A 23,631-nucleotide genomic window follows, 5' to 3' on the forward strand; every position below is an offset into this window, starting at 1 on the left:
TCCTGAAGTGAAACATTCCAAGAAGTAGGAAATAACCACAGGAGGAAGTTCACTGGTGGTACCCTAATTTGGTACTGCTATCTAGATGCCTGGAAACCAGAAGCCTCTTTGGAACTCAGAAGAAAGTGAAGAACTCCTTTCTGCTTTGATTAAGGAAGGTCTTTGAGCAAGGTTCCTGATTCCAGTTGGGTCTAGGTAGTCGAAACAGTACCATGCATTCTGAGACCACCACTTAATGACGTTGATGAACCCCGCTGAGATGTTCTCAGGCTCCTTGGGGTCAAATGCCATGTCCTCTCACTTTCAGCTTCATTTTCACAATCAACCATGCTTCCTTACAGAAATTTCTCTAGGAGCCTTACTATCCTGTATTATTTCAAGTCAGAGTCCCCTCTTGCACAAAAGGTTTAAACCACCTCCGATTAAGAATCAGAATGTATTCTCTTTTAGTTCAGGATTCATTTATTCATTCAGCACAGGTTATTAAGAACTTACCAAGTTTAAATGCACTTTGCTTTAGGAAAATAATTTTCAAGTAAGTTTCTTGTAAAGCAGGAATAATTAACTTGGTAACTCTTAATAATTCTTCAAGTGACTGAATCCTGAGTTTAAATTCTCACTGATTTTCAAATATAACAAAAAATTTAGTTATGGAGGTTGGGTGCACGCCCAGCTAACTCAATAGCTTTCAAGGGAGGTGTTTCAATGTTACCCCTAAATGGTCAATATTATATGGTTAAATACTGAGTTAGAGATTCACTAGATCAAAAACAATTCTTTAAAAAAAAATGTTCACAGAAACACAGGGACAATGCGTTAACACCTCCAAGGTATATGTCAGGGTCAAGGATACAAGCTCATATTTCATCAGCAGAGCTCTGGTCATTTGACTGAAATTGAAGGTCATAACAGGTTATGTTTCTGTCATTTCCTCATGAGAAGGAAACTAAGTTGTACTCCATGTTTATTCCATGAGGGAAAAAAACGTACAGATATTTTTAAAGCCACATTTTGGCCTCTTCTCCCTTCATAGCTACAAAGGTCATCATCCTCTTTCTATGGCTGGGTTATCTTCTATTTGGATATGTCAACTTGTCAAATTTATAGCTTAGGGTGACTATAACTTAGGATGACTATGGCTTAGCATTATCCTGAAATCAACATTTTAACTTTTGTTCATTTAATAGACATTCTCTGAGCACAGATACTGGGAACACCAAAAGGAATGAGACAGAATCCTTGCCTTTGAGGACTTCACTATTAAAGGGTAGGGCGGGAGGGTGAGGGGTGGGGAACAGGTTAAACATATTACAGACAATTATGGTTCAATGTGGAACACGCTGTAATTGACATATGCACATGGGGATTCCTGAGAGAGTAAAGGAAGGGGAGGTGAGAGAGGAGAGGAAATTGTCAGTACAAGTTTTTGTTTAAAACAGATCATGTTTTAGAGACTAAAAGATTGTATTACCTGCTTGGCATCTACCACCCATGAAGGACCCACAAAAAGTCCAGAGTTGATGAACTTTATAAACTGGAAACCAAAAGGCTCATTTATGAATATTTACATAGAACCAATTTCCCATTTAGCTGAATATCACAATGCTGGAATCTTTATCTTTTCCAGGGAAAAAGACATGCTAAATTATTTAGCAAATAGCTGTGTAACCCCCTACTTTGTATGTGCACATCAGTCAGCTATGTGCTATGGAGACTAAAGACAACATAGGAGATAAAGCTTTTGCTTAAAAGTTTTTGATTAAAATACACAAAAGAAAAAACCTAACTTAAAAGACAACTTCCTTGGGACATATAGCTCACTCAACTTTGAAAAAATTACCACTTTTTAACTTCCCACTAGTACGTGTTTGGGTTAACCACACCTCCTCCCCTTGGGATTTTCTGCTGAGAACAGAATAGAAATAAGATGTCAAATGGGAATAATTCAGGGTCAGAGTCATGTTAAGAAAGCTGTGTTAGAAAATGCAGTGGGGCCTATTTCCTACTACCTCAGATCAAGTCCCCTCATGGAAACACAGGAGGGGGAAGAGGATTTCCCTCATTATTTTAGACACAAGGAATTTAAGTAACTTGCCCAAGATCACAGATCTATTGAGCAATGGAATGAAATCTGCTCATCAGCTCCAGAAATGCAGGGCCCCAGGCTGAGACTGTTTCATGAACTTTCTATTTAAGAAATGTTTCTTTAGGGACTTCCCTAGTGGTCTTGTTTGAGAAACCACCTTCCAAAAGCTGGGGACAGGGGTTCAGTCCCTGGTGGGGGAACTAAGATCCCACAAGCCATGAAGCACCTAAGACTGTGTGCAATGAAAGATCCCACATGCTACAGGAAGACCCAGCATATCACAACTAAGACTCTATGCAGTCAAAAATCCATAAATAAATAAATATTAAAAAATCTAAAAATAAAAACACAATGTACCTTAGGTATACCCCCCCAAAAAAAAGAGAGAGAAAGAGAGAAAGAAATGTTCCTTTAAAGTCACAGACTATCCTAAGCAGGATATTCTAGAATGTTTTTCTAGACTAAACTTCACATCCACAGCTCCTAGCAGAGAACCTGATACAGAGAAGGTACCCAGTGTTTAATAGTTGCACAATTATTGCTTATATAATTAACTATTGTAAGATAGAGACTGTGAATGATTCAGGAATCCAAATAGGGTAGGTTTCTCTTGGGCAAAAGTCTTTCCAGAGGAAGTCGAATTTGAGCTGAGTCTATACAATGAGTCGGATTTAGATGGATGAAAGGAAGAGAAAGTCAATGAGTAAACAAATTAGCCTCCAGAGATGACAACAACAGGGCTCTGGTCTTGTTACCGCTGGAGCAAAGTGAAGCAGATTTAGACAGGGAGCATGCTAATAAAGTTTTCTTTTAATTTTACTGGTCCTCGTTGCTCTGTGCAGGCTTTCTCTACTTGCGGAGAGCGGGAGCTACTGCTCGTTGTGCTGTGAAGGCTTCTCATTGCAGCGGCTTCTCTTGTTGCAGAGCACAGGCTCTAGGCGCTTCGGCTTCAGCAGCTGTGGCTCATGGGATCTGTTGTTCACGGTACATGGGATCTTCCCAGACTAGGGACTAAGCCCACGTTCCCCTGCATTGCAAGGTGGATTCTTACTACTGGACCACCGTGAAAGCCCACTGATAAACTTTTTAATAGTCTCAACAATAAGTCTTTGTCTCCAAAATCACTGCGGATGGGGACTGCAGCCATGAAATTAAAAGACATTTGCTCCTTAAAAGTTATGACAAACATAAAAAGATTATTAAAAAGCAGAGACATCATTTTGCCAACAAAGGTCCGTATAGTCAGAGCTATGGTTTTTCCAGTAGTCGTGCATGGATGTGAGAGTTGGACCACAAAGAAGGCTGAGCGCTGAAGAACTGATGCTTTCAAACTGTGGTGCTGGAGAAGATTCTTGAGAGTCCCTTGGACAGAAAGATCAAATCATTCAATCCTAAAGGACATGGGTCAAATGTCCCTGAATACTTATTGGAAGGACTGATGCTGAAGCTGAAACTGCAATACTTTGGCCACCTGATGGAACTGACCCACTGGAAAAGCCCCTGCTGCTGGGAAGGATTGAGGGCAGGAGGAGAAGGGGGCGACAGAGGATGAGATGGTTGGATGGCATCATGGACTCAATGGACATGAGTTTGAGCAACTCTGGAAGATGGTGAAGGATTGGGAAGCCTGGCATGCTGCAGTCCATGGGGTCGCACAGTCAACAACTTACTGACTAAACAACAACAACAACAATCCCTACAGCAACCCTGTTAGGAGGCTGAGGCACCAAGATTAGACATAGTTTGTACAAGGTCCCAGACCTTGTAAGTAAGTGGTAGCCATGGAATCCTACTCCATCCTTCGGCCAGGCCTATTGCTGCCGCATGGAAGTCTGTGATTAGGAAACATCTTTCAAGTCAGGAGATTATCTTCAACAGGCCTCCTACTTCAAAGCTTTGGAATTTCTGATTATTTACAAGGGGGCAAATCCCTTCTAACCATGCTCAAATCCAAGTATTTGGACGACGAAGTCAATGATGAGTCTTTTAAAATGTATTTGGGTTCAAGCTCAGCAATTCTTCAACCTTCCTGCAAGTCTGAACTACCTGTGGAAGTTTCTAAACACAACACGTGCCCAAGCTGCAGTCCAAACCTCCAAATCTCAGGGACTAGAACCTGATATCTGTTTGTTTTTTTTAATGTTTATTTTTTGGCCACACTGGGTGGCATGTGGGATCTTAGTTCCCCAACCAGAAACTGAACTCACACCCCCTACATTGCAAGTACTGAGTCAACCACTGGACCACCAGAAAAGTCTCTGTGAACTTTCTTTTTTAAATTTCAAAGGTAATTCAGATGATCATCACCTTTTTAAAACATAAATAAATAATTTTATTTAGTTAGTTAGTTTGGGCTGTGCTCACTCTTCATCGCTGCTCACAGACTTTCTCTAGTTGCTGTAAGCAGGGGCCACTATTTGTTATGATGCAAGGGCATTTCATTATATGGCTTCTCTGGTTGGAGAGCACAGGCTCTACGGCCTACAGGATTAGTAGTTGTGGCACACAGGCTTAGTTCCTGGACCAGGGATTGAACCAGCGTCCCCTACACTCCAAGGCAGACTCCCAACCACTTGAGCACCAAGGAAAGGCCCTGATGATCACCCTCTTTAAGAACCACTGCTCCATGCTATGCTCTCCAATAGTTCACTTATAGGATCCTCAGCTTTAAGCAAAATTACTGCTAAGAAGCTCAAAGAACAAGACATGCCCTTTTTCTCTCTTCAAGTATTTTATTTCCTTAAAACAAGGAACTTTAAAAAGTCCTTAAAATAAACATTTTTTATTTTCCCACCATCACTTTTTGCCAATCTCTTTTCTAGAGAGCGGAGACTAGGTCACGGTGATGACACTCGTCTCCATCTGTGCCAAGCATTCACATTAACAAGGGTGGAATATGATGTCTTGAATTCTGCAGGTCATGGTTTAGATAGCCTGTGTGATGGTAAGAGGGCTGGATTAGGATCACAGAGCTGTAATCCTTGCTCTGGTTCTATAGCTGTGCCACTAAGATCAATTTATTTACTCCAAGCTTCAGTTTCCTCAGCAGTTAAATGGGAATAAGGTGTGCCCAGCTTTTTTCAAAGGGTTATTTATAGGATTAAGTGGAACATGTGGATGCATTTTCTTAATGTTCAGTTCAGTTCAGTTGCTCAGTCGTATCTGACTCTTTGCGACCCCATGAATCGCAGCACGCCAGACCTCCCTGTCCATCACCAACTCCTGGAGTTCACTCAGACTCACGTCCATTGAGTCCATGATGCCATCCAGCCATCTCATCCTGGGTTGTCCCCTTCTCCTCCTGCCCCCAATCCCTCCCAGAATCAGAGTCTTTTCCAATGAGTCAACCCTTCTCACGAGGTGGCCAAAGTACTGGAGTTTCAGCTTTAGCATCATTCCTTCCAAAGAAATCCCAGGGCTGATCTCCTTCAGAATGGACTGGTTGGATCTCCTTGCAGTCCAAGGGACTCTCAAGAGTCTTCTCCAACACCACAGTTCAAAAGCATCAATTCTTCGGCACTCAGCCTTCTTCACAGTCCAACTCTCATCCATACATGACCACAGGAAAAACCATAGCCTTGACTAGACGGACCTTAGTCGGCAAAGTAATGTCTCTGCTTTTGAATATACTATCTAGGTTGGTCATAACTTTTCTTCCAAGGACTAAACGTCTTTTAATTTCATGGTTGCAGTCACCATCTGCAGTAATTTTGGAGCCCCCAAAAATAAAGTCTGACACTGTTTCTACTGTTTTCCCATCTATTTTCCATGAAGTGATGGGACCAGATGCCATGATCTTCGTTTTCTGAACGTTGAGCTTTAAGCCAACTTTTTCACTCTCCTCTTTCACTTTCATCAAGAGGCTTTTTAGCTCCTCTTCACTTTCTGCCATAAGGGTGGTGTCATCTGCATATCTGAGGTTATTGATATTTCTCCCAGCAATCTTGATTCCAGCTTGTGTTTCTTCCAGTCCAGTGTTTCTCATGATGTACTCTGCATAGAAGTCAAATAAGCAGGGTGACAATATACAGCCTTGACGTACTCCTTTTTCTATTTGGAACTAGTCTGTTGTTCCATGTCCAGTTCTAACTGTTGCTTCCTCACCTGCATACAGATTTCTCAAGAGGCAGGTTAGGTGTTCTGGCATTCCCATCTCTTTCAGAATTTTCCACAGTTTATTGTGATCCACACAGTCAAAGGCTTTGGCATAGTCAATAAAGCAGAAATAGATGTTTTTCTGGAACTCTCTTGCTTTTTCCGTGATCCAGCGGATGTTGGCAATTTGACCTCTGGTTCCTCTGCCTTTTCTAAAACCAGCTTGAACATCAGGGAGTTGACAGTTCACGTATTGCTGAAGTCTGGCTTGGAGAATTTTGAGCATGACTTTACTAGCATGTGAGATGAGTGCAATTGTGCAGTAGTCTGAGCATTCTTTTGCATTGCCTTTCTTTGGAATTGGAATGAAAACTGACCTTTTCCAGTCCTGTGGCCACTGCTGAATTTTCCAAAGTTCCTGGCATATTGAGTGCAGCACTTTCACAGCATCATCTTTCAGGATTTGAAACAGCTCAACTGGAATTCCATCACCTCCACTAGCTTTGTTCGTAGTGATGCTTTCTAAGGCCCACTTGACTTCACATTCCAAGATGTCTGGCTCTAGATTAGTGATCACATCATCATGATTATCTGGGTTGTGAAGATCTTTTTTGTACAGTTCTTCCATGTATTCTTGCCACCTCTTCTTAATATCTTCTGCTTCTGTTAGGTCCATACCATTTCTGTCCTTTATTGAGCCCATCTTTGCATGAAATGTTCCCTTGGTATCTCTAATTTTCTTGAAGAGATCTCTAGTCTTTCCCATTCTGTTGTTTTCCTCTATTTCTTTGCACTGATTGCTGAAGAAGGCTTTCTTATCTCTTCTTGCTCGAGGAGTGGTGGCTGTGCAGGCACAGGAGGGCCTAGAGGAGCTATCCCACATTGAAGGTCAGGAACACTGGCGGTAAGGAGATACCCCTCATCCAAGGTAAGGAGCAGCGGCTGTGCTTTGCTGGAGCAGCCGTGAAGAGATACCCCACGCTCAAGGTAAGAGAAACCCAAGTAAGATGGTAGGTGTTGCAAGAGGGCATCAGAGGGCAGACACACTGAAACCATACTCACAGAAAACTAGTCAATCTAATCACACTGGGACCACAGCCCTGTCTAACTCAATGAAACCAAGCCATGCCTGTGGGGCAACCCAAGACGGGCGGGTGATGGTGGAGAGGCCTGACAGAATGTGGTCCACTGGAGAAGGGAATGGCAAGCCAGTTCAGTATTCTTGCCTTGAGAACCCCATGAACAGTATGAAAAGGCAAAATGATAGGATACCAAAAGAGGAACTCCCCAGGTCATTAGGTGCCCAATATGCCACTGGAGATCAGTGGAGAAATAACTCCAGAAAGAATGAAGGGATGGAGCCAAAGCAAACACAATACCCAGTTGTGGATGTGACTGGTGATAGAAGCAAGATCTGATGCTGTAAACAGCACTATTGCATAGGAACCTGGAATGTCAGGACCATGAATCAAGGCAAATTGGAAGTGGTCAAACAAGAGACGGCAAGGGTGAACATTGACATTCTAGGAATCAGTGAACTAAAATGGACTGGAATGGGTGAATTTAACTCAGATGACCACATCTACTACTGCGGGCAGGAATCCCTCAGAAGAAATGGAGTAGCCATCATGGTCAACAAAAGAGTCCGAAATGCAGTATTTGGATGCAATCTCAAAAACGACAGAATGATCTCTGTTTGTCTCCAAGGCAAACCATTCAATATCACAGTTATCCAAGTCTATGCCCCAACCAGTAATGCTGAAGAAGCTGAAGTTGAACGGTTTTATGAAGACCTACAAGATCTTTTAGAACTAACACCCAAAAAAGATGTCCTTTTCATTATAGGGGACTGGAATGCAAAAGTAGGAAGTCAAGAAACACCTGGAGTAACAGGCAAATTTGGCCTTGGAATGCGGAATGAAGCAGGGCAAAGACTAGTAGAGTTTTGCCAAGAAAATGCACTGGTCATAGCAAACACCCTCTTCCAACAACACAAGAGAAGACTCTACACATGGACATCACCAGATGGTCAACACTGAAATCAGATTGATTATATTCTTGGCAGCCAAAGATGGAGAAGCTCTATACAGTCAACAAAAACAAGACTGGGAGCTGACGGTGGCTCAGATCATGAACTCCTTATTGCCAAATTCAGACTTAAATTGAAGAAAGTAGGGAAAACCGCTAGACCATTCAGGTATGACCTAAATCAAATCCCTTATGATTATACAGTGGAAGTGAGAAATAGATTTAAGGGTCTAGATCTGATAGATAGAGTGCCTGATCTGATAGATAGAGTGCCTGATGAACTATGGAATGAGGTTCGTGACATTGTACAGGAGACAGGGATCAAGACCATCCCCATGGAAAAGAAATTCAAAAAAGCTTTCTTAATGTATGGAACACTATACCTTTGGACAAGACTTTTACTGAAATGTACAACCTTGGTGCTAGTGGTAAAGAACCCACCTGCCAATGCAGGAGATATAAGAGACATGGGTTATGATCCCTGCGTCGGGAAGAGCCCCTGGAGGAGGACATGGCAACCCACTCCAGTATCCTTGCCTGGAGAATCCCATGGACAGACGAGCCTGGCAGGCTACCTTCTATGGGGTCACAGAGTCAGACACAACTGAAGCAACTTAGCATGTACATAAAATCTTACCTACATATGACAATACATTCATGTAGGAACGTTAATGATGACAAGTCAATTAAATTTTGGTCCCAGTACCAATGTCTATCGGGGCACGGCACTAGGACAAGCTATCAAAACCTGATACTGCTTGAAGCAGTGATGGCAAGGGTTCCCCTAGATTTCAACATGAGATTAGTTTTGAAGAACAACCAAATACTCTGGAATAATAGACACTTTCAAGTTTTAAGAAAATCATTGCCAGGGATGTGAAAATCAGAAAAATATACTTGTATTTTAGGAAGAACATTTTAAAACAAAACTCTATTTATTTTTTTGGCCATGTCACGTAGCTTTGGGGATCTTAGTTCTCAGACCAGGGACTGAACTTGGCCCCAGCAGTGAAAGCCTAGAGTCCTAACCACTGGCCCTCCAGGAAATTCCTGATAAAATTTTATTAATGATGATAAACTTAAATGATTATTAAAATCTTTAAGATAAGGTCACCCTGCATTGCTTCTAAGCCATTACATGTCTACAATTATTACCAAAAATTATCCAGTAGGGAAGATTTCACATATCCATATCTACGTTACCGAGTTTCCATTTCTGCATAATTTAAACAAAAGGATGAACACAATCATGAATGCGAGAGAATAGCTGCAAGAATAGGCAGGACGGTCATTTCCATGAGGAAGGAAGAAAGATTTAGACTTGGGGATTTCTACTTATTGACTTTTCTCAAGAACAACAGTTTTCCAACATGGTTTTGCAGAGAAGAGTATCAAGAGGCTTCTTGCAAGGGGCAAAGTCAAGGTCAAGGAAGCAGGACTCTGCTGTTCCCACTTACAGTTCAACTAGCCCAGCACTGTTTATTTTGTTTTATACATTGGGGTTCTACTGGAGATTTTGTCAGAGTGAGAATAATCCAGTCCTACAATTTACTTATTTACATCTATACTACTAATTTGGAGGTTAGAAGATCTGTGTCTACTCCTCTGGTTTTGTCTCAAAGAACACAAAGGTCTTGGTCACTATTTATGGCTTATTCTCTTGTATTTATGGGTTTACAATTTAATCTGATTGCCCTGCTCAGGAGGGAAAGAGAAGGCTAGAAACACGGCTGTAGGTTTGGTATTAGCAGGAAAATGGGATTTCTTACCACTTCCTAATCCTGTGGGTTTTTTGTTTTTAATTTTGGGTTGGATGGTGGTTTGTTTGGGTTTTTTTGAGATTCACAAGAGAACTATGTGAGAGTTTGCTTCCTTGTTGTATATCAAGAGGTTAAATATTTCTGAGTTGATGGTGCCAAACTGTGCTCTAGTTCCATTGACATATTTACACGATCCATGAATACCACATGGTATTCTTATTTATTTAATATATTTGAGTCAAAACACCTCCTGACTTCATGGTGAAAGGAGACCACCCAACAGATTGAAAAGTGGTTTTCAGTAAACTCTTTAAAAAATACCATTACTAAACTTAAACATATTATTGACTAACGATAATATTCACAACACTGATCTTTCCTTCTTTTTCTTACTCAGCAGAATCATGAAACCAGATTCTAGTAAATGGAAGCATTCTCACATTTTAGCTCCTTTAGGGGGGAAACACATGGGATTTATAAACACTGTCAAATAAAAGACACATTCCTGGATACTAAGAGGCCCAAACATGTCCTTGTAAGTAAGAAAAAAACTCCATCATAACACCAGTGGAAATGAATGGCATTTTTAGTCCAGAAATTCTTCTGCTGTGGCTTCTACCAGCATCGGTAACGTGAGTTCCTCCAGAAATAGCCTCAAATAATAGCAAAATGTTTAAGGCAATGTCTAAGCATTTTCATTGCTTTAATTTGAACATGAAATGATACTCAATTGTTATATATAAAAAAGAGATTATTCTCTTTAAGAGTGACATAAGTTTTTCCAAAATATTACAACCCACAACTGAAAATACAGGACAGGCAGGAAGTTCTGAAATGACTCAGAGAATTTGTTCAACAGCTTTTAAAAATACTCATTTGAAGTGAGTATATAAGGAAGTAATGGAAATCTTACCTGGGAGAATCAATGGAGTGGCTTACTAGGGAGCACCTGATGATGGATGGATCCATCTAGCCCAGTGCCTGGCACCCACTGGGCACTAAATTAATGCTAGATGAATTAATAAATAAAAGAATCATTCCCCATGTATAATACCTTTACTTTCTTTAAAGAAAAGCTTTGAAACAGGAGAAAACATACATGCAGCAACATGAACTATGAAATATATGAAGCTCTAAAGAGTATATAAACAGTAAACTGCTTGCTTTGCTGACTGAAAATATGAATATTTGATAGCAGTAATGAGAGACCATGCAGAATAAAATGGTCATGACTCCTAGGAGTGGGCTGTGAAACCTCTGGTCTAAACTTGCATATTAAATGTGGGTTCATTAATTTCTGACTGTTCAACAGAAGAGCAAAATAAGTTGTTAAAAAAAAAAAAGAAAGTTAATCTATCCATGTTGAAACGTGAAAAGGTTGAGGGAGGGGCCAATTCTTGGACAGTTTACATTTAGAAAAGGAAACTCTTTGGAAAACTGTTAATAGCCGAGGGTGCCGTACTTTGAGAGGGGGAAGAAGGTGAGTGCTGTGGGCTTTTTTTAGTTCAGTTACTGAACTCTAAAAAAATCTAATGTCAAAAGCTAATTTCTTAAGCAATTTGGGTGTCTGAACCTGATCAGGACTCTTTTTTAAAACATTCCATTCTGTATGAGCCAAAGGAAAAATAGCTACTTTTGAGAACCCACGTGAAGGTATGAAGAAAGCAAAAGTCCAGCACTTTTCAAAGAAATGGGAAGGATTTCTGATGCTCAGTTCATGATGCTGCAGCTATCTCAGGCAGAAGACCCAAAGAAATACATGACTGTCATCAGGATTGTATGTGAACTAAAACAAGGAGCATACTGACGATATGACCGATATATTTGAAAAAACTTAGGAGTACAAAGGTACTTCAGAATATACCTAACTCCAAGCTTCCATGTTAATCTCTCCTTTCTAAAAGGGTTTCAGTCTGTGCTTGTAACAGGAAGCTGATCATATTCCATATTCTTTCTTTGTTAAATCATAAATTCACTCAATTCAATGCCCTGTATGTGGTGAGCCTGTGATATTTACTTAATTAAATCGAACTGAAAGTTCTTCTAGATACTACGTACAGTGCTTAAATTTATATCACTGGTTCTAGATCTGCTCTCTGGGGCAACATAAAGTAAACTCTCTCTTTCCTCCATAGGCCAGTTCTTCACAATTGTGAAGACGGTCCTCTAGACCACACATCAAGAACAAGTCAGACACGCTGCCCCCTAGTCCCCCAGACATGGTGGGCAGCGACAGGATATTCTTTCTCACTGAGCCGGGTTTGGGTTCAGAACTCTTCTTAACCCAGACTTCTGGGAGCTACCATCATGTGAATTTAGACTAAAGAAGACAAAAATACATTTGCCATTCCAGCCTAAGTCTTCCTGTCCCCAAGCCACCCATTCCAAGTTTCCTCAGTCATTGCTTACTTGCAATGGTTTCCAACTTCCTATGCATCCTGGTCACACTGATCTCAATATATACCCTTTCATCAGTGTTGTACCAAAAGCAACCTATTTCATTTCTTGAACTGAAACTTGTTCTTTTTTATTGGAGCATAGCCAGTTAATGTAGTGACAGTTTCAGGTGGACAGCAAAGGGACTCAGCCATACTTATACATGTATCCATTCTCTTCTAAACTTCCCTCCTGTCCAGGCTGCCACTTAACATTGAGCGGACTTCCCTGTGCTATTCTACGTATAGTCTACTTGAGAAATGGGGGGAAATTATTAGTTTCCCCAAACTAAAACTGCAGACCAAAACTGCAGTGTGTGTGTGTGTGTGTGTGTTTGTGCGCGCGCGCGAGCGTGCGCACTAAGTCGTATCTGACTCTTTGCAACCCCCATGGACTGTAGCCCACCAGCCTTATCTGTAAACAAAATTTTCCAGGCAAGAATACTGGAGTGGGTTGCCATTTCCTCCTCCAGGGGATCTTCCCGACCCAGGGATTAAAGCTGTGTCTCATGGGTCTGCTGCATTGGCAGGCTGGTTCTTTACCACTGAGCTGCCTGGAAGGCCCTAAACTGCAGTAATTATATCCAAGTCCCTCCACCCCCACTGCCATATAGACACACCACTGTCTCACACTCATAGCCTGTGACCATTTAAAACCTCTGAGTTTCCTTTGTGCAGTCTAAGTCAGCCCCCCAAATCTGGTCCCAACTCCATATTCTCTCTATTTATACAGTTGACTTTGAACCTAACTAATCATAGTATTTTACATTTAGCTGATCCAGATTCTATCATTCAACAGAACGCCTGCTGGCTTTATGTTTCAAAATGATAAGCACATCGTCTGTGCCTTCAGATACATTATCAGCCGGTGCGAGAAGGCTGAATGTGCCTTCCCCATGTTGCATAAGAGAGAACACCTTCAACAGTTTGGTCTAGGAATGTGGCCTGGGACTCCGCCAAGCATCTCTGCCAGCAGCGTGAAGCAAATTTCTCGACCTTCAGATTCTGTGTGATGTAAAAGAAATTTATCTGTGTTTAAAAACACTCCCCATAATTCAAGAAATAAATGAACATGTGAAAAGACAGGGAAACTTGTTTCAGTTTGGGCATAGGTTCAGTTTTCAAAAGCAGAAAGCAAGTATCAGAACAGGCAGCAAATGCTGATGGTAACAGCTCCGAATCAAGAGTGATTAGATTAAATCCCATGTGACAAAAATTTTACTCTATGAGTTTCCTTCTTTTTCTCTCTCCCTCTCGTACCCCACCCCCCATCTCGCTCTCTCTGTATGTGTGAGATACATAGATTTTTCTCCGGAAAAGTTAAGTTTTCTGCACCTGATTGCTCCTATGCATGACACAATGCACAGACAATATAATAACTTCCTTTGGTTATCTGCTTACCAGAAATAGACACTCACTTAACATACACTGTTTTCTGTTCCCTGAAGCACAATGATCAGCATCGCCACCAGTACCTCAAATTGAAAACATTAAGTGAAAATTCACCAACAGGTTTATAGTTGGTACTATCTAAATCGGCTTTAACATTTCATGTTCCAAACATGACAACTTTATGAGTGAACCAAATTGGGCACAAGCAACCTTAGAATTCACCCAACTGAAGGACATTTATAATACCTACCATGAAAACAAAAATATTACACTTATTTCCTCCAATTTCTGCCTCTCTGCCAGCAAAAAATATTTTTTTTTGTAACTACAAAGTTTCTTCATTGTCCACACTGTCAGAATCTGAGGCAGCTATTCATCAATCTATTTGTTCATTCAACAATATTTGTTGAAGTGTTTCTTCTCTGACCAGAATCATTTTGGATACTATTGCGGAAGCATGCAAAAATGAGGAAAATGCAGATTTTGGCATCAAATAATTTTAAGCTAATTTGTAATGATTGGTTCCTGGTTCCATAAATTTTTGGAGCTGGCTCAGACGCATAGGTTTATCTAAGGTTGAGGCAGCTCTTACATACAATGCCTTCTTCTTGTCTTCCTCCTACCGCCTTATTTTTTTGGTGTTTAAAGTCTTGCTACATATATGACCCTTTTTTTATTCTCAAATCATTAAAGTTAAAATTAGATCATAGATCAAAGACATTCTTAAGGTAGTTCTATTCAATTTATTTGGTGTTATTATATCTCAGAAAGGGCAATGAACTCTCTGTGGCAAGTAAACAAAATCAGAACCTTTGTACTCAGTGCTTCAGCATATATTGTTGAAAATAAAAAATGTTAAAAAGGAGGCCAACTCTTCTTCCTGGCAGGTTATTCTACATTTGGCTACTATTGAAACACTAAAAGGACTTGGTGTAGATATTGAGGTATGTATCTGCCTGTTTTAAAATCTCATCTACAAACCCAAGTGCATCCTAAACCACCCACACACAAACACCACACCCCTACCAACACATACACTCACCAAATGTGAATAGGGTGGCAAGGCAATCCTAGTAACCTTAGCCTTGGAAAAGAGACTCATATGGCACAGAATCCGTTTGGCTGGTAAACCTGGTGATTTTGTTCTCTAGGTGGCGCTATTCCACTTTTGCTGAGTTGATTAAATTCCTTGCAACTCTCTATGTTCTATTTCCATCATATGAATCTTAATTTTATATGTACTAGCTGTAATTAAATGACAGATTGCCTTCCAGTTTGATTTTAATAAGCTATTTTGAAGTAAAGTGACTTTTTCACCACTTGATGTTACACATTTCCTAGTTATGTTGTCTTAGAGTTAAGGAATCTTCCTCTGCCTGACCTCCCCCCTTTAAAATGCAGATGCATGTCAGAAACACAGAGGGGCATCATAAAGCTTCAGCCAGACCAAAGGAACCAAGATGAAAGCACATTTAAGAGCTACTAGGTTCTGCGAGCTCTCAAAATCAGGACATTACTACCAAGACAACCAATGAAAAGTTTTTTCAAGTGAACCTTTGGGGAAAACTGCATAACACACGTTGTTCTCTGGGCTCTTTGGAAATAAACTTTTATTTTATGATGGCTGTCATGGAACCTTGTGAAATGACTTTGCTTCCCCACCCCCAGTCACTCTGCTGTCCGACACCCACCCCCCAATTCATCTAATGAAACCTGTGCTTAAACTTTAGACAATGTATAGATGAGACATCACTGCAATTAGCCACTTCTTAGCATCCAGTGTTATCGGGTCAGATTTGTTTCACCAAAAGCGTAGTGTTGCAGAGTTTGTACTTGAATTTGAGTACTTTCATTTAAAGAAAGCTCCCACACTACTTCTTTCACAGATACTCATGTTTTCCTTACAGAAATAAGAATACCTTCCAGTTCACTTAGAAAACATGCCCATTTACCACTCCATCACCCCCATAAGTTTTCCAAAGTCCATATATTAGTGAGCTCCACTGTTGCATATCTAGCATCAATAATGATTCCATATATTTAATAACTAGGTCCATGACTTTTCTAAGCCTTTGGTGTGAGTATTCTGGAAAGCCAGGGATGCATTCAAAGTATACAATTATTTAGGATTAAGCAATTCTAGGATTTCCCTGGTGGCTCAGTGGTAAAGAATCTGCCTGCAATGCAGGAGACCAGGGTTCACTCCCTGGGTTGGGAAGATCCCCTGGAATAGGGCACAGTAACCCACTCCAGCATTCTTGCATGGAGAATTCCATGGACAGATGAGCCTGGTGGGCTACAGTCTGTAGGGTGACACAGTCAGACACCTGAAGTGACTAAGCAGCAGCAGCAAATAATTTTATGACTTAAGAGGAAGTTTAAGGAGACTTTGAGGACACACATGTCTGAGCTTAAAAATACCAGAGCCTTCCTCCGTTTCCTAGGGTTAAACCCCATGTACAAATGACATACCGATTTCATTTGCCATCATTTACTGTTTAACGTGACTCCATCCTAAACAGAGTAAATGGATGCAGAGTGTGACCAAGAAGTTCACTCACTCACTTTTGAAGCCCATCTGGGCATGTTATTCATCCTAATGAAGAAAATTTATCACAATGCAGTTAAACATTCAAAGATTTCTTCCTCCATGAAGCAACAGCTAGCCTTTTGAAACCTAGAATTCCCGGGAATTTTCTCCTCCTTTCCTCTTTTAAAATGCAATTCACAGCTTGAGATTACAGAGTCTGCTGGTGGCTGAATGACTGCACTAGATGGCTGAGAGTCCTTCAATTAAGCAGCAATTTTGCAATTAGTGGAAACTGAGGGAACCATAACAATCATTTGACAACAAGTTGAGACAAGTTAGCAATTACCCTATTAGAGGGATACATTCACATGCATTGGGCAGAGCTAGGCTAGGAGAGCCACACACAGGGAGATGCAAGTTGAAAATGTTTCAGCCATTAAAATAAATTCAGTTTTATGGACTTCAGAAACGGCAATGGTTTTCATTTTAAAAGATACTCAGAGTTGAGCTCTCATATACTTTTCCATTCTGTTTTCATTCAAGCAGCCTAAAATCAGTCTGTTTGCTGTGGGACTAACTTCCTAAAACTAAAATGTTAATGAAGTAGATTGTGTACATCTTCGATATTCTAAAACTTAGTAGAAGATTAAGTCTATGGTTAAGACCCAAAGCTGCTGGCTCTTACATTCCACAAATTCACACCTGCATATAGGGCTGTGGATGTGTGTGTATGACCAGGGTGGGAGGGAGGTATTGGATACTTAACAGTAGGTTCTAAAGACAAAAGTACCCCAAAAATCAACAAGCTCTTTGCTGTACTATGAGGTGGGCATGCTCAACCTGCTGTGTGTTAAGCTGAAAACCAGAGCTATTTATATTTAAAAGAAATGAGATTATCAATCATCTGCTTTTTGAGTATTGAAAAGCTGGAACTCTTCAAAGATTCCAGGAAGAAGAGAATAACTTACATTCTAATGGAGCCCCTATTAAGCAGAAAATTCAAGGGTTTTGAGCCAGGATTTTAGAAATTTGCATTATTTACAGAACTTCCCTCTCTCCAGGTGAATCAAATGAACCAGCAACATTCCAGCATCTCCCCACTCCTCTTTGGCTATTTTGAGATTTAGGCAATTAACTCACATAGTATAAATGAATCATTTGAGGTGAGGTCATTGTATTTCTGGCAAATGATCATTTTCTTGGTTCCTTCTGTTTGCAAGTAAAAGTTACACTTATTGAAAAGACATCCTAAAACAGAGTTCCTAAATGTTTTATTTTCTGGACACCCAAATGTTGACCTGCTGTAAGTCTTAAATAATCTTAAAATAAATGAGATTTCCAGTTACTAATTCAGCTCTGACTAGGCAATGAAAGCCTCCAAAGGTATGTGAAAAATTACTCTGTTATTTTCCTTTTTCAAAAAAATGTGATGTCTAAGTGTGTCTTCAGTGTTCTAATGCTTCAAAACATGTACGTAAGTCTTGTTTATCTGGAAATCATTTCTTTCTGCTTATATCATTTATAAATAGAAAACGTTTTGTAATGACTTAAAATAGCTCTACATACATAATGCTTCTCCTGTCATAATACTTAGTACAGGTCTATATTTACCAACATTTATCACATTTTGCAAAATAAAGTGGAAGAAAAAAAAAAGACGACTTTATGGCCCGGGAATTCCAGTAATGGTGACCAACGTGTTTTAAATTCCAGTAAAGGTTATGGTTACATTTCAACAAATGTCTCTTTCCTTTCCCTTACCTCCAGCAGTAAACTTGCAAAAGAAGAATCTTAAGCAAGGTATTTGCAAAAGCAAGGAACAGGAGTTAATGACCTTAAGCAAGGTATTTCCAAAATCGAGGAACAGGATTAATGACGGTTTTAAAGGGGTGTGGTCCCTGGGGTAAAAACTTTATGATCTATTGCTTATAATAATTTGGAGTACTACATCCCATAATCTCATAAATTTTCAACCTAAAAATCATAATGTTGCATGAGGTAAACAAACACCTGTAGACGAATCAAACCAGTAATTATACCTCAATAAATTAAAATGCAAAAAATATAAGTATATACAAATATAATTTTAAGACCAAAATGGCCTCTGACTTTATAACAGACTCACATAAAAATACTTTTGGGGGGTAAAATTAAAGGTAAGGGGATATTTTCCCAGAAGTCAAACCAATTTGAAGGTCTCATTTAATAACATTACTTCCTATTTAAAATCAATATGCAGTTTTATATGCAGTAAAAAGAAATCAACGTTCCCAATTACACATGACTTTGCTTGAAAAAGATAACTGTACTAAGAGAATTAATACACCCTCAGAAATATGCTTTTCTTTGCTTCTGGCCAAGAACATTCCTGCACTCTTGTCAGAAAATATTCGCTGTTTACTGCTGACATTGAGGAGTAAGTGTTAAGATCCCTGAAGGACCCTAAAATGAGATCCAGAAATCCCTAACACACCACCAACCATAGCCTGTCAAAGCTCCCCCAGCTCAAGGAAAACTTGCACTGGAGCCAGGGAGGCGCGAGGAGTCGAAATTCACCCGAGTCGGGAGTCAGAAGCGTCATTCAACAAGTCCCTCCTACCAGCTACCGAAGAGATCCCGCAAAGCCATCTCTTACCACTTCCCCACCCCCCAGCCTCCCGCCCCTGCAGCCGCTCTGGGCAGCTTAGCCGGCAGAGGGCACCCTCTACCTTCCCTAGCGCCGCTCTCCCCACCCCTTCTCCTCGCGGCCCCTCCAACAGTGTCCCTCCACCCCGCTCCACCCCCAACACACAAACAGCATCCTTCGACGGTGACTCTAGTTCACCCCAGCAGTCCCGAGGCTTTTCTTCCCTAGGGGGTGCTACCAGTCTGGAAGTCCCCTTCTCTGCCCGTCGAGCAAAGAGCCTCCAACCCTCAGCTATTTCTTTCCAGGCACGGCTCATTCACCCATTTCCTCTTCCCGGCTGTGCATGGCATCCCCGGGGACCTACCCGAGTCAGAACATCACCCTCCGCCAAACGCATACACATACATATACACACATCCCTCCCAGTCCCTGAAAGCCAAAACTTTTCACTTCTCTGCAAGGTGCCTCAAGGGAGGTGCCCGGGGTGGGGAGACGCGTGAGCACAACTAGCCCCGGAGTCCCGCAGCCCCTTTCAGGTCCGAGCTGCAGAGTGTCAAGTTTCCCAAGATAAAGTCGTACTGCACCCGTATACGTCCGCTTTTAACTCAACTCCTGGGGAGCAGGTGATGGTGTGCAGCCCCGCTGAAGCCCCGGGGACGCGGTATGCGGGCTGAAGGAGCGAGCGGCCCCCCAAAACCTGCGCAGGGGCCGCCCAGCCCTTGGGAAAAATTCATATCTCAGCCCCAACCCCGTCACGTCAGTCGGGGCCCCCCACAGCTGGCGCCCTAAATCGCTCTCACGACCCCTCCTCTTCTGGGGGTCCCCGGGGCGCCGTCTTCTATCGCGCAGGTCTGCGTCTCTTCTTGGCTTTCTCTCCGCCACTTCTGGGCTTCCCGGGGTCCCCTCTCTCTCGGGCGTCCTGGCTACCCCTCTGGATCGTGCAGTAGGAGAAGAAAGCTCAACAGGAACAACTCAAAATGCCCCCTTCTCTTGGAGGGGAAGAAAGGAGTTCTGGCCTGTTCCCCATAACTTCGCACCCCCCACCCCCGCGCCCCAGCCAACTTTCCCCGGCGGACCGGCGGCTCCCGAGCCAAGCCCCACGTCCGATGCTCGCCTACCTCCGGGTCCACACAAAGCTCACGGGTCCCCGGCGGCGGAGTCACATCGTCGTCCTGCTCCTGGCCCCTGCGCCCAGCCCAAGTCCCCGTCGCGGAGCCGCTCGCCGCCGGCCCCACAGCAGCGGTGGCAGCTGCAGTTCAAGCGTCTCATCAACGCTTCCCGAGGAGGAGGTGGGGGGCGCGCCGGGCCGGTTCCTCGGCCGTGCCCGGAAGCCCGCGGCGCGACGGGGTGCGCGGGACAGCGAGCGGGCGGGTGCGCCCGGGCGCGGCGGCAACCGGGACCCGGAGCTCCAGCCTGCGCCTGGAGCTGGGGTCAGACATTATTTAGCTCTTCGGTTGAGCTTCGATTGGTCAAACGGCGCCGCCCCCCGTCCCCCCTCCCCCAGCTCGCCCGCGCCACCGAGACCCGTGCGGGGCGGCCGCTTAAAGGGAACGCCGCGCCTTTTCCTCGCCCCCGCTCGGCCTGGGGGAGTCCCCGGGCTGCCCAGGCGCCCCGGACCCGCGCGCCCCCGTTCGGCCAGTCCCCCGGGCCCCGCGATGTGGCCCCGTAAGCCCCGCGCCAGTCCCTGAGGCGCCTCAACGGGACGTGCGCGCCACGCCCGCGGCCCCGATGGGTGACCTAGCCCCGGCCCGGGGGAACCCCGCGTCCCGGGCCCTCCGCGGAAACCCGGGCGGTCCACGCCGGGACTGAAGGGAGCGAGCGCGCATCGGGCGCCCCCGGGGTCTCGCTCCCCTCTGTGGCAACTCCCCCCCGCTTCATCCCGGCACCTAAGTTCTGTGGGAGAGGGCGTGCGTTTCCTGGGCCACGGACACACCTTCCCGCACCTTCCCGCACGACGGAGCTTGCCAACGCGAGCACACAATGAAATCGCACAGAGCAGGGGGGCTATTGGTTTACTCCGCTGCCTTAACACGCCGCGGCTTAAACAGAGTTCGTGCACTGACCTCTCCGGAGTTTGCCTAATAGAAATCCAATCAAGATAATAACGGCATTTTTTATTCATGAACACCCCCAGATAACGTTACACCAAGTTACTTGCTCCAGTCGGGAAGCCGAGGCAATGACAGACCTCACTCAAGCCACACGCTTTCTAGTCGACCAAACAAGAGGAAAAAAACGGAGAGAGAAAGAAAAGAAACCCACCTTTTCAGTCACTACTTGTCAAAGTAAACATCAAGGCAGCCGCTCTGGGGAAGACTTCGGCCCCGAAACTCCCAGACTCTATTCTTTTTTCACGTTCTCTTTGGTTAAAAAGAAGGGGTGGGGTTGAGGGGAGTCTTTGGTGCCCGGTATGTACTCCTTCTGGTCTGCAGCAAAGAAGTTAAATTATTGATAGTGGAAATTGCATGGCGGAGGTAATACTCGCACCCCCTGAGCGAAGAGCTCCATTTGATCTCGGCAGAGGCTGGGAGATTTCATGCTAGCTTGTGGGGGGAGCGGCTGCGCGAGCAGCCTTCTCCGGGTGAATGGGAAAGTGGGTGGGAGTCCACGAGAGGGCTCCACGGTGCCTTGACGTGCGCTGTCATATGATACCTCCGCTGCCTCGAAATAGACACTCTAGTGCACGAATTACCAGAATCAAAATTCAGCGCATTTAAAATGATACATCTTTTATTAGAAGAGTTCCGTTCCAGGGCATTGCATGGTTCTGCAGATGTTTTCACTTCCCTCCCTAGCAAACTTACACACATAAACCAACCCTTTTAATAAAGAACCTGGGTAGCAAAGATAAATAAAAAGCCTTCTGTTTTAATGTGTGTGTGTGTGTGTGTGTGTGTGTGTGTGTGTGTGTCGGGGTGGGCAGTTGGCTCAATTAATCCTCACTTCGCCCCTCTTCCCCCGCAGCAGTCTTTCGGATTCTTAGTTGCAGGTAGCCAAGACCCTTGCAGAGAACTTCATATTCACTTTCAATATACTATCGGAAAAACGCTTTCAACCGTCTATCTAGGTTCCTGCTTGAAAGCGGAATTTTCTTCCCACTAGTTCGACCAGTTCCTGCGCGAGAGTACAGACCTTAAAATTTAGAATAAGGAACGGAAAAAGACCCTGACATTTAACTTGTAATCCTGGGACCTCTTCCGAGCATAGAAACCACCTGTGTTTTAGTCGCTCAGTCGTGTTCAACTCTTTGCGACCCAATGGGCGGTAGCATTCCAAGCTCCTCTGTCCATGGAATTCTCCAGGCAAGAATACTGGAGTGGGTTGCCATTTCCTTCTCCAGGGGATCTCCCTGACCCAGGGATTGAACCCAGGTCTCCTGCATTGAAAACAGACTTTACCATCTGAGCCACCAGGGTAGCCTAAAAAACCTCCTGGGTTGCCTATTAAAATGTAGATTTATCCTCCGGAAATTGTGATTTAGTAGGGGCGGGGCAGCGTCCAGAAATTAGCATTTTAACAATCACCTCTAGCTATTGGGAAGCAGAAAATCTGGGGTCAGATTTGAGAAGCACTCTTTCTTAATCAATGCATATTTGGGTGTCATAGGACTCTCTCATTTCCCCCAAATTTGGTAGGCAGTTTTATGAGTATGTGCATTTCTTCTGTAATCTCAAAGGAGTTTGACCTAATCATTGCTAAGACTCACTGCTTTAAGAATTTCTCTAAACACTGCAACATTAATTTGGGGAAAGGGAAAGATTATAAACAGTTTCCTCCCCTGAACCCTTCTGTGGTTATCAAGAATGTGCTGTTGAACTGAATATGTAATATCATTATATACTCAGTTCAGTTTGCCTAAGGGTTTACAGTTTTAAAAAAATGAGTGCACTTATATTAGCTGTTTTAGAGCTTCTAAAGACCAGTCACAGAAATTACTATTCTTATTTTATAAATGAAAACCGGAGGCTCAGTGCCACGAAATCATTTGCCCGAGTTCACACAGCTAAAATGCCAGAAACAAGACTTTAATAAATCAGGAACTCCAGCTAGAAATATCCCTGCCTCTCCCCACCCCCAATAAGGGAAGCTATGTTTCTTGGAAGTGTTACCAAGATGTGTGATCTTTCAGCGCCTCTTTGCAAATTGTTGGACTGAATAGTCAAATTATTCAAATATATGCATATTCTTAGAGTGTCACACATTTAGCTTTGCACCTCTATCAACTTGACAGTATACATGTCCAGCACAAACTACCCTACAGCACAGATGGTGAAGTATATTGTGGAATATTTAATGTATGTGAAATATACAGGCTAGTTGGAAGCAATGAAGGACAGAGGTCAAGAAGCCCAGCTTGGCCCCCTCAAAGAACCTCTGTATGATTCCCTAGGACATCCCTGATGGCTCAGTGGTAATGAATCTGCCTGCAGTGTAGGAGACTTGGGTTCAATCCCTGGGTTGGGAAGATCCCCTGGAGAAGGAAATGACAACCCACTTCAGTATTCTTGCCTGGGAAATCCCATGGACAGAGGAGCCTGGCAGGTTCCATGGGATCACAAAAGAGTTGGGCACAACTTAGTGACTAAACAACAAATTGATTCCTAGGGGTGTAGGATGAGTGCAAACACAGTTTCTTTTAATACGGCAAAACAATTTGAGAGGCTAAATTAAAAAAAAAA

At 43.0% G+C, this 23,631-nt stretch overlaps 1 protein-coding gene across 3 annotated transcripts in view; it reads right to left on the minus strand.

The window, feature by feature from the left end:
* BDNF (brain derived neurotrophic factor) overlaps positions 1-23,631 on the minus strand; it is a 61,393-nt gene that overhangs the window by 19,991 nt on the left and 17,771 nt on the right. The window contains exon 1 of one of the 3 annotated variants that reach the window (XM_040258920.1): positions 21,215-21,687. The exons of 1 other annotated variant lie outside the window; for it this stretch is intronic. The gene's annotated coding sequence lies outside the window, so the exon portion shown is untranslated. Of the gene's footprint in view, positions 1-20,070; positions 20,370-21,214; positions 21,688-23,631 lie in introns of those variants that run through there. One more of the 3 variants, XM_040258919.1, reaches the window with a different exon arrangement.

Source organism: Oryx dammah, unplaced genomic scaffold (genome assembly GCF_014754425.2).
Source record: "Oryx dammah isolate SB20612 unplaced genomic scaffold, SCBI_Odam_1.1 HiC_scaffold_17, whole genome shotgun sequence".
In the NCBI taxonomy this organism is placed as follows: Eukaryota; Metazoa; Chordata; class Mammalia; order Artiodactyla; family Bovidae; genus Oryx; species Oryx dammah.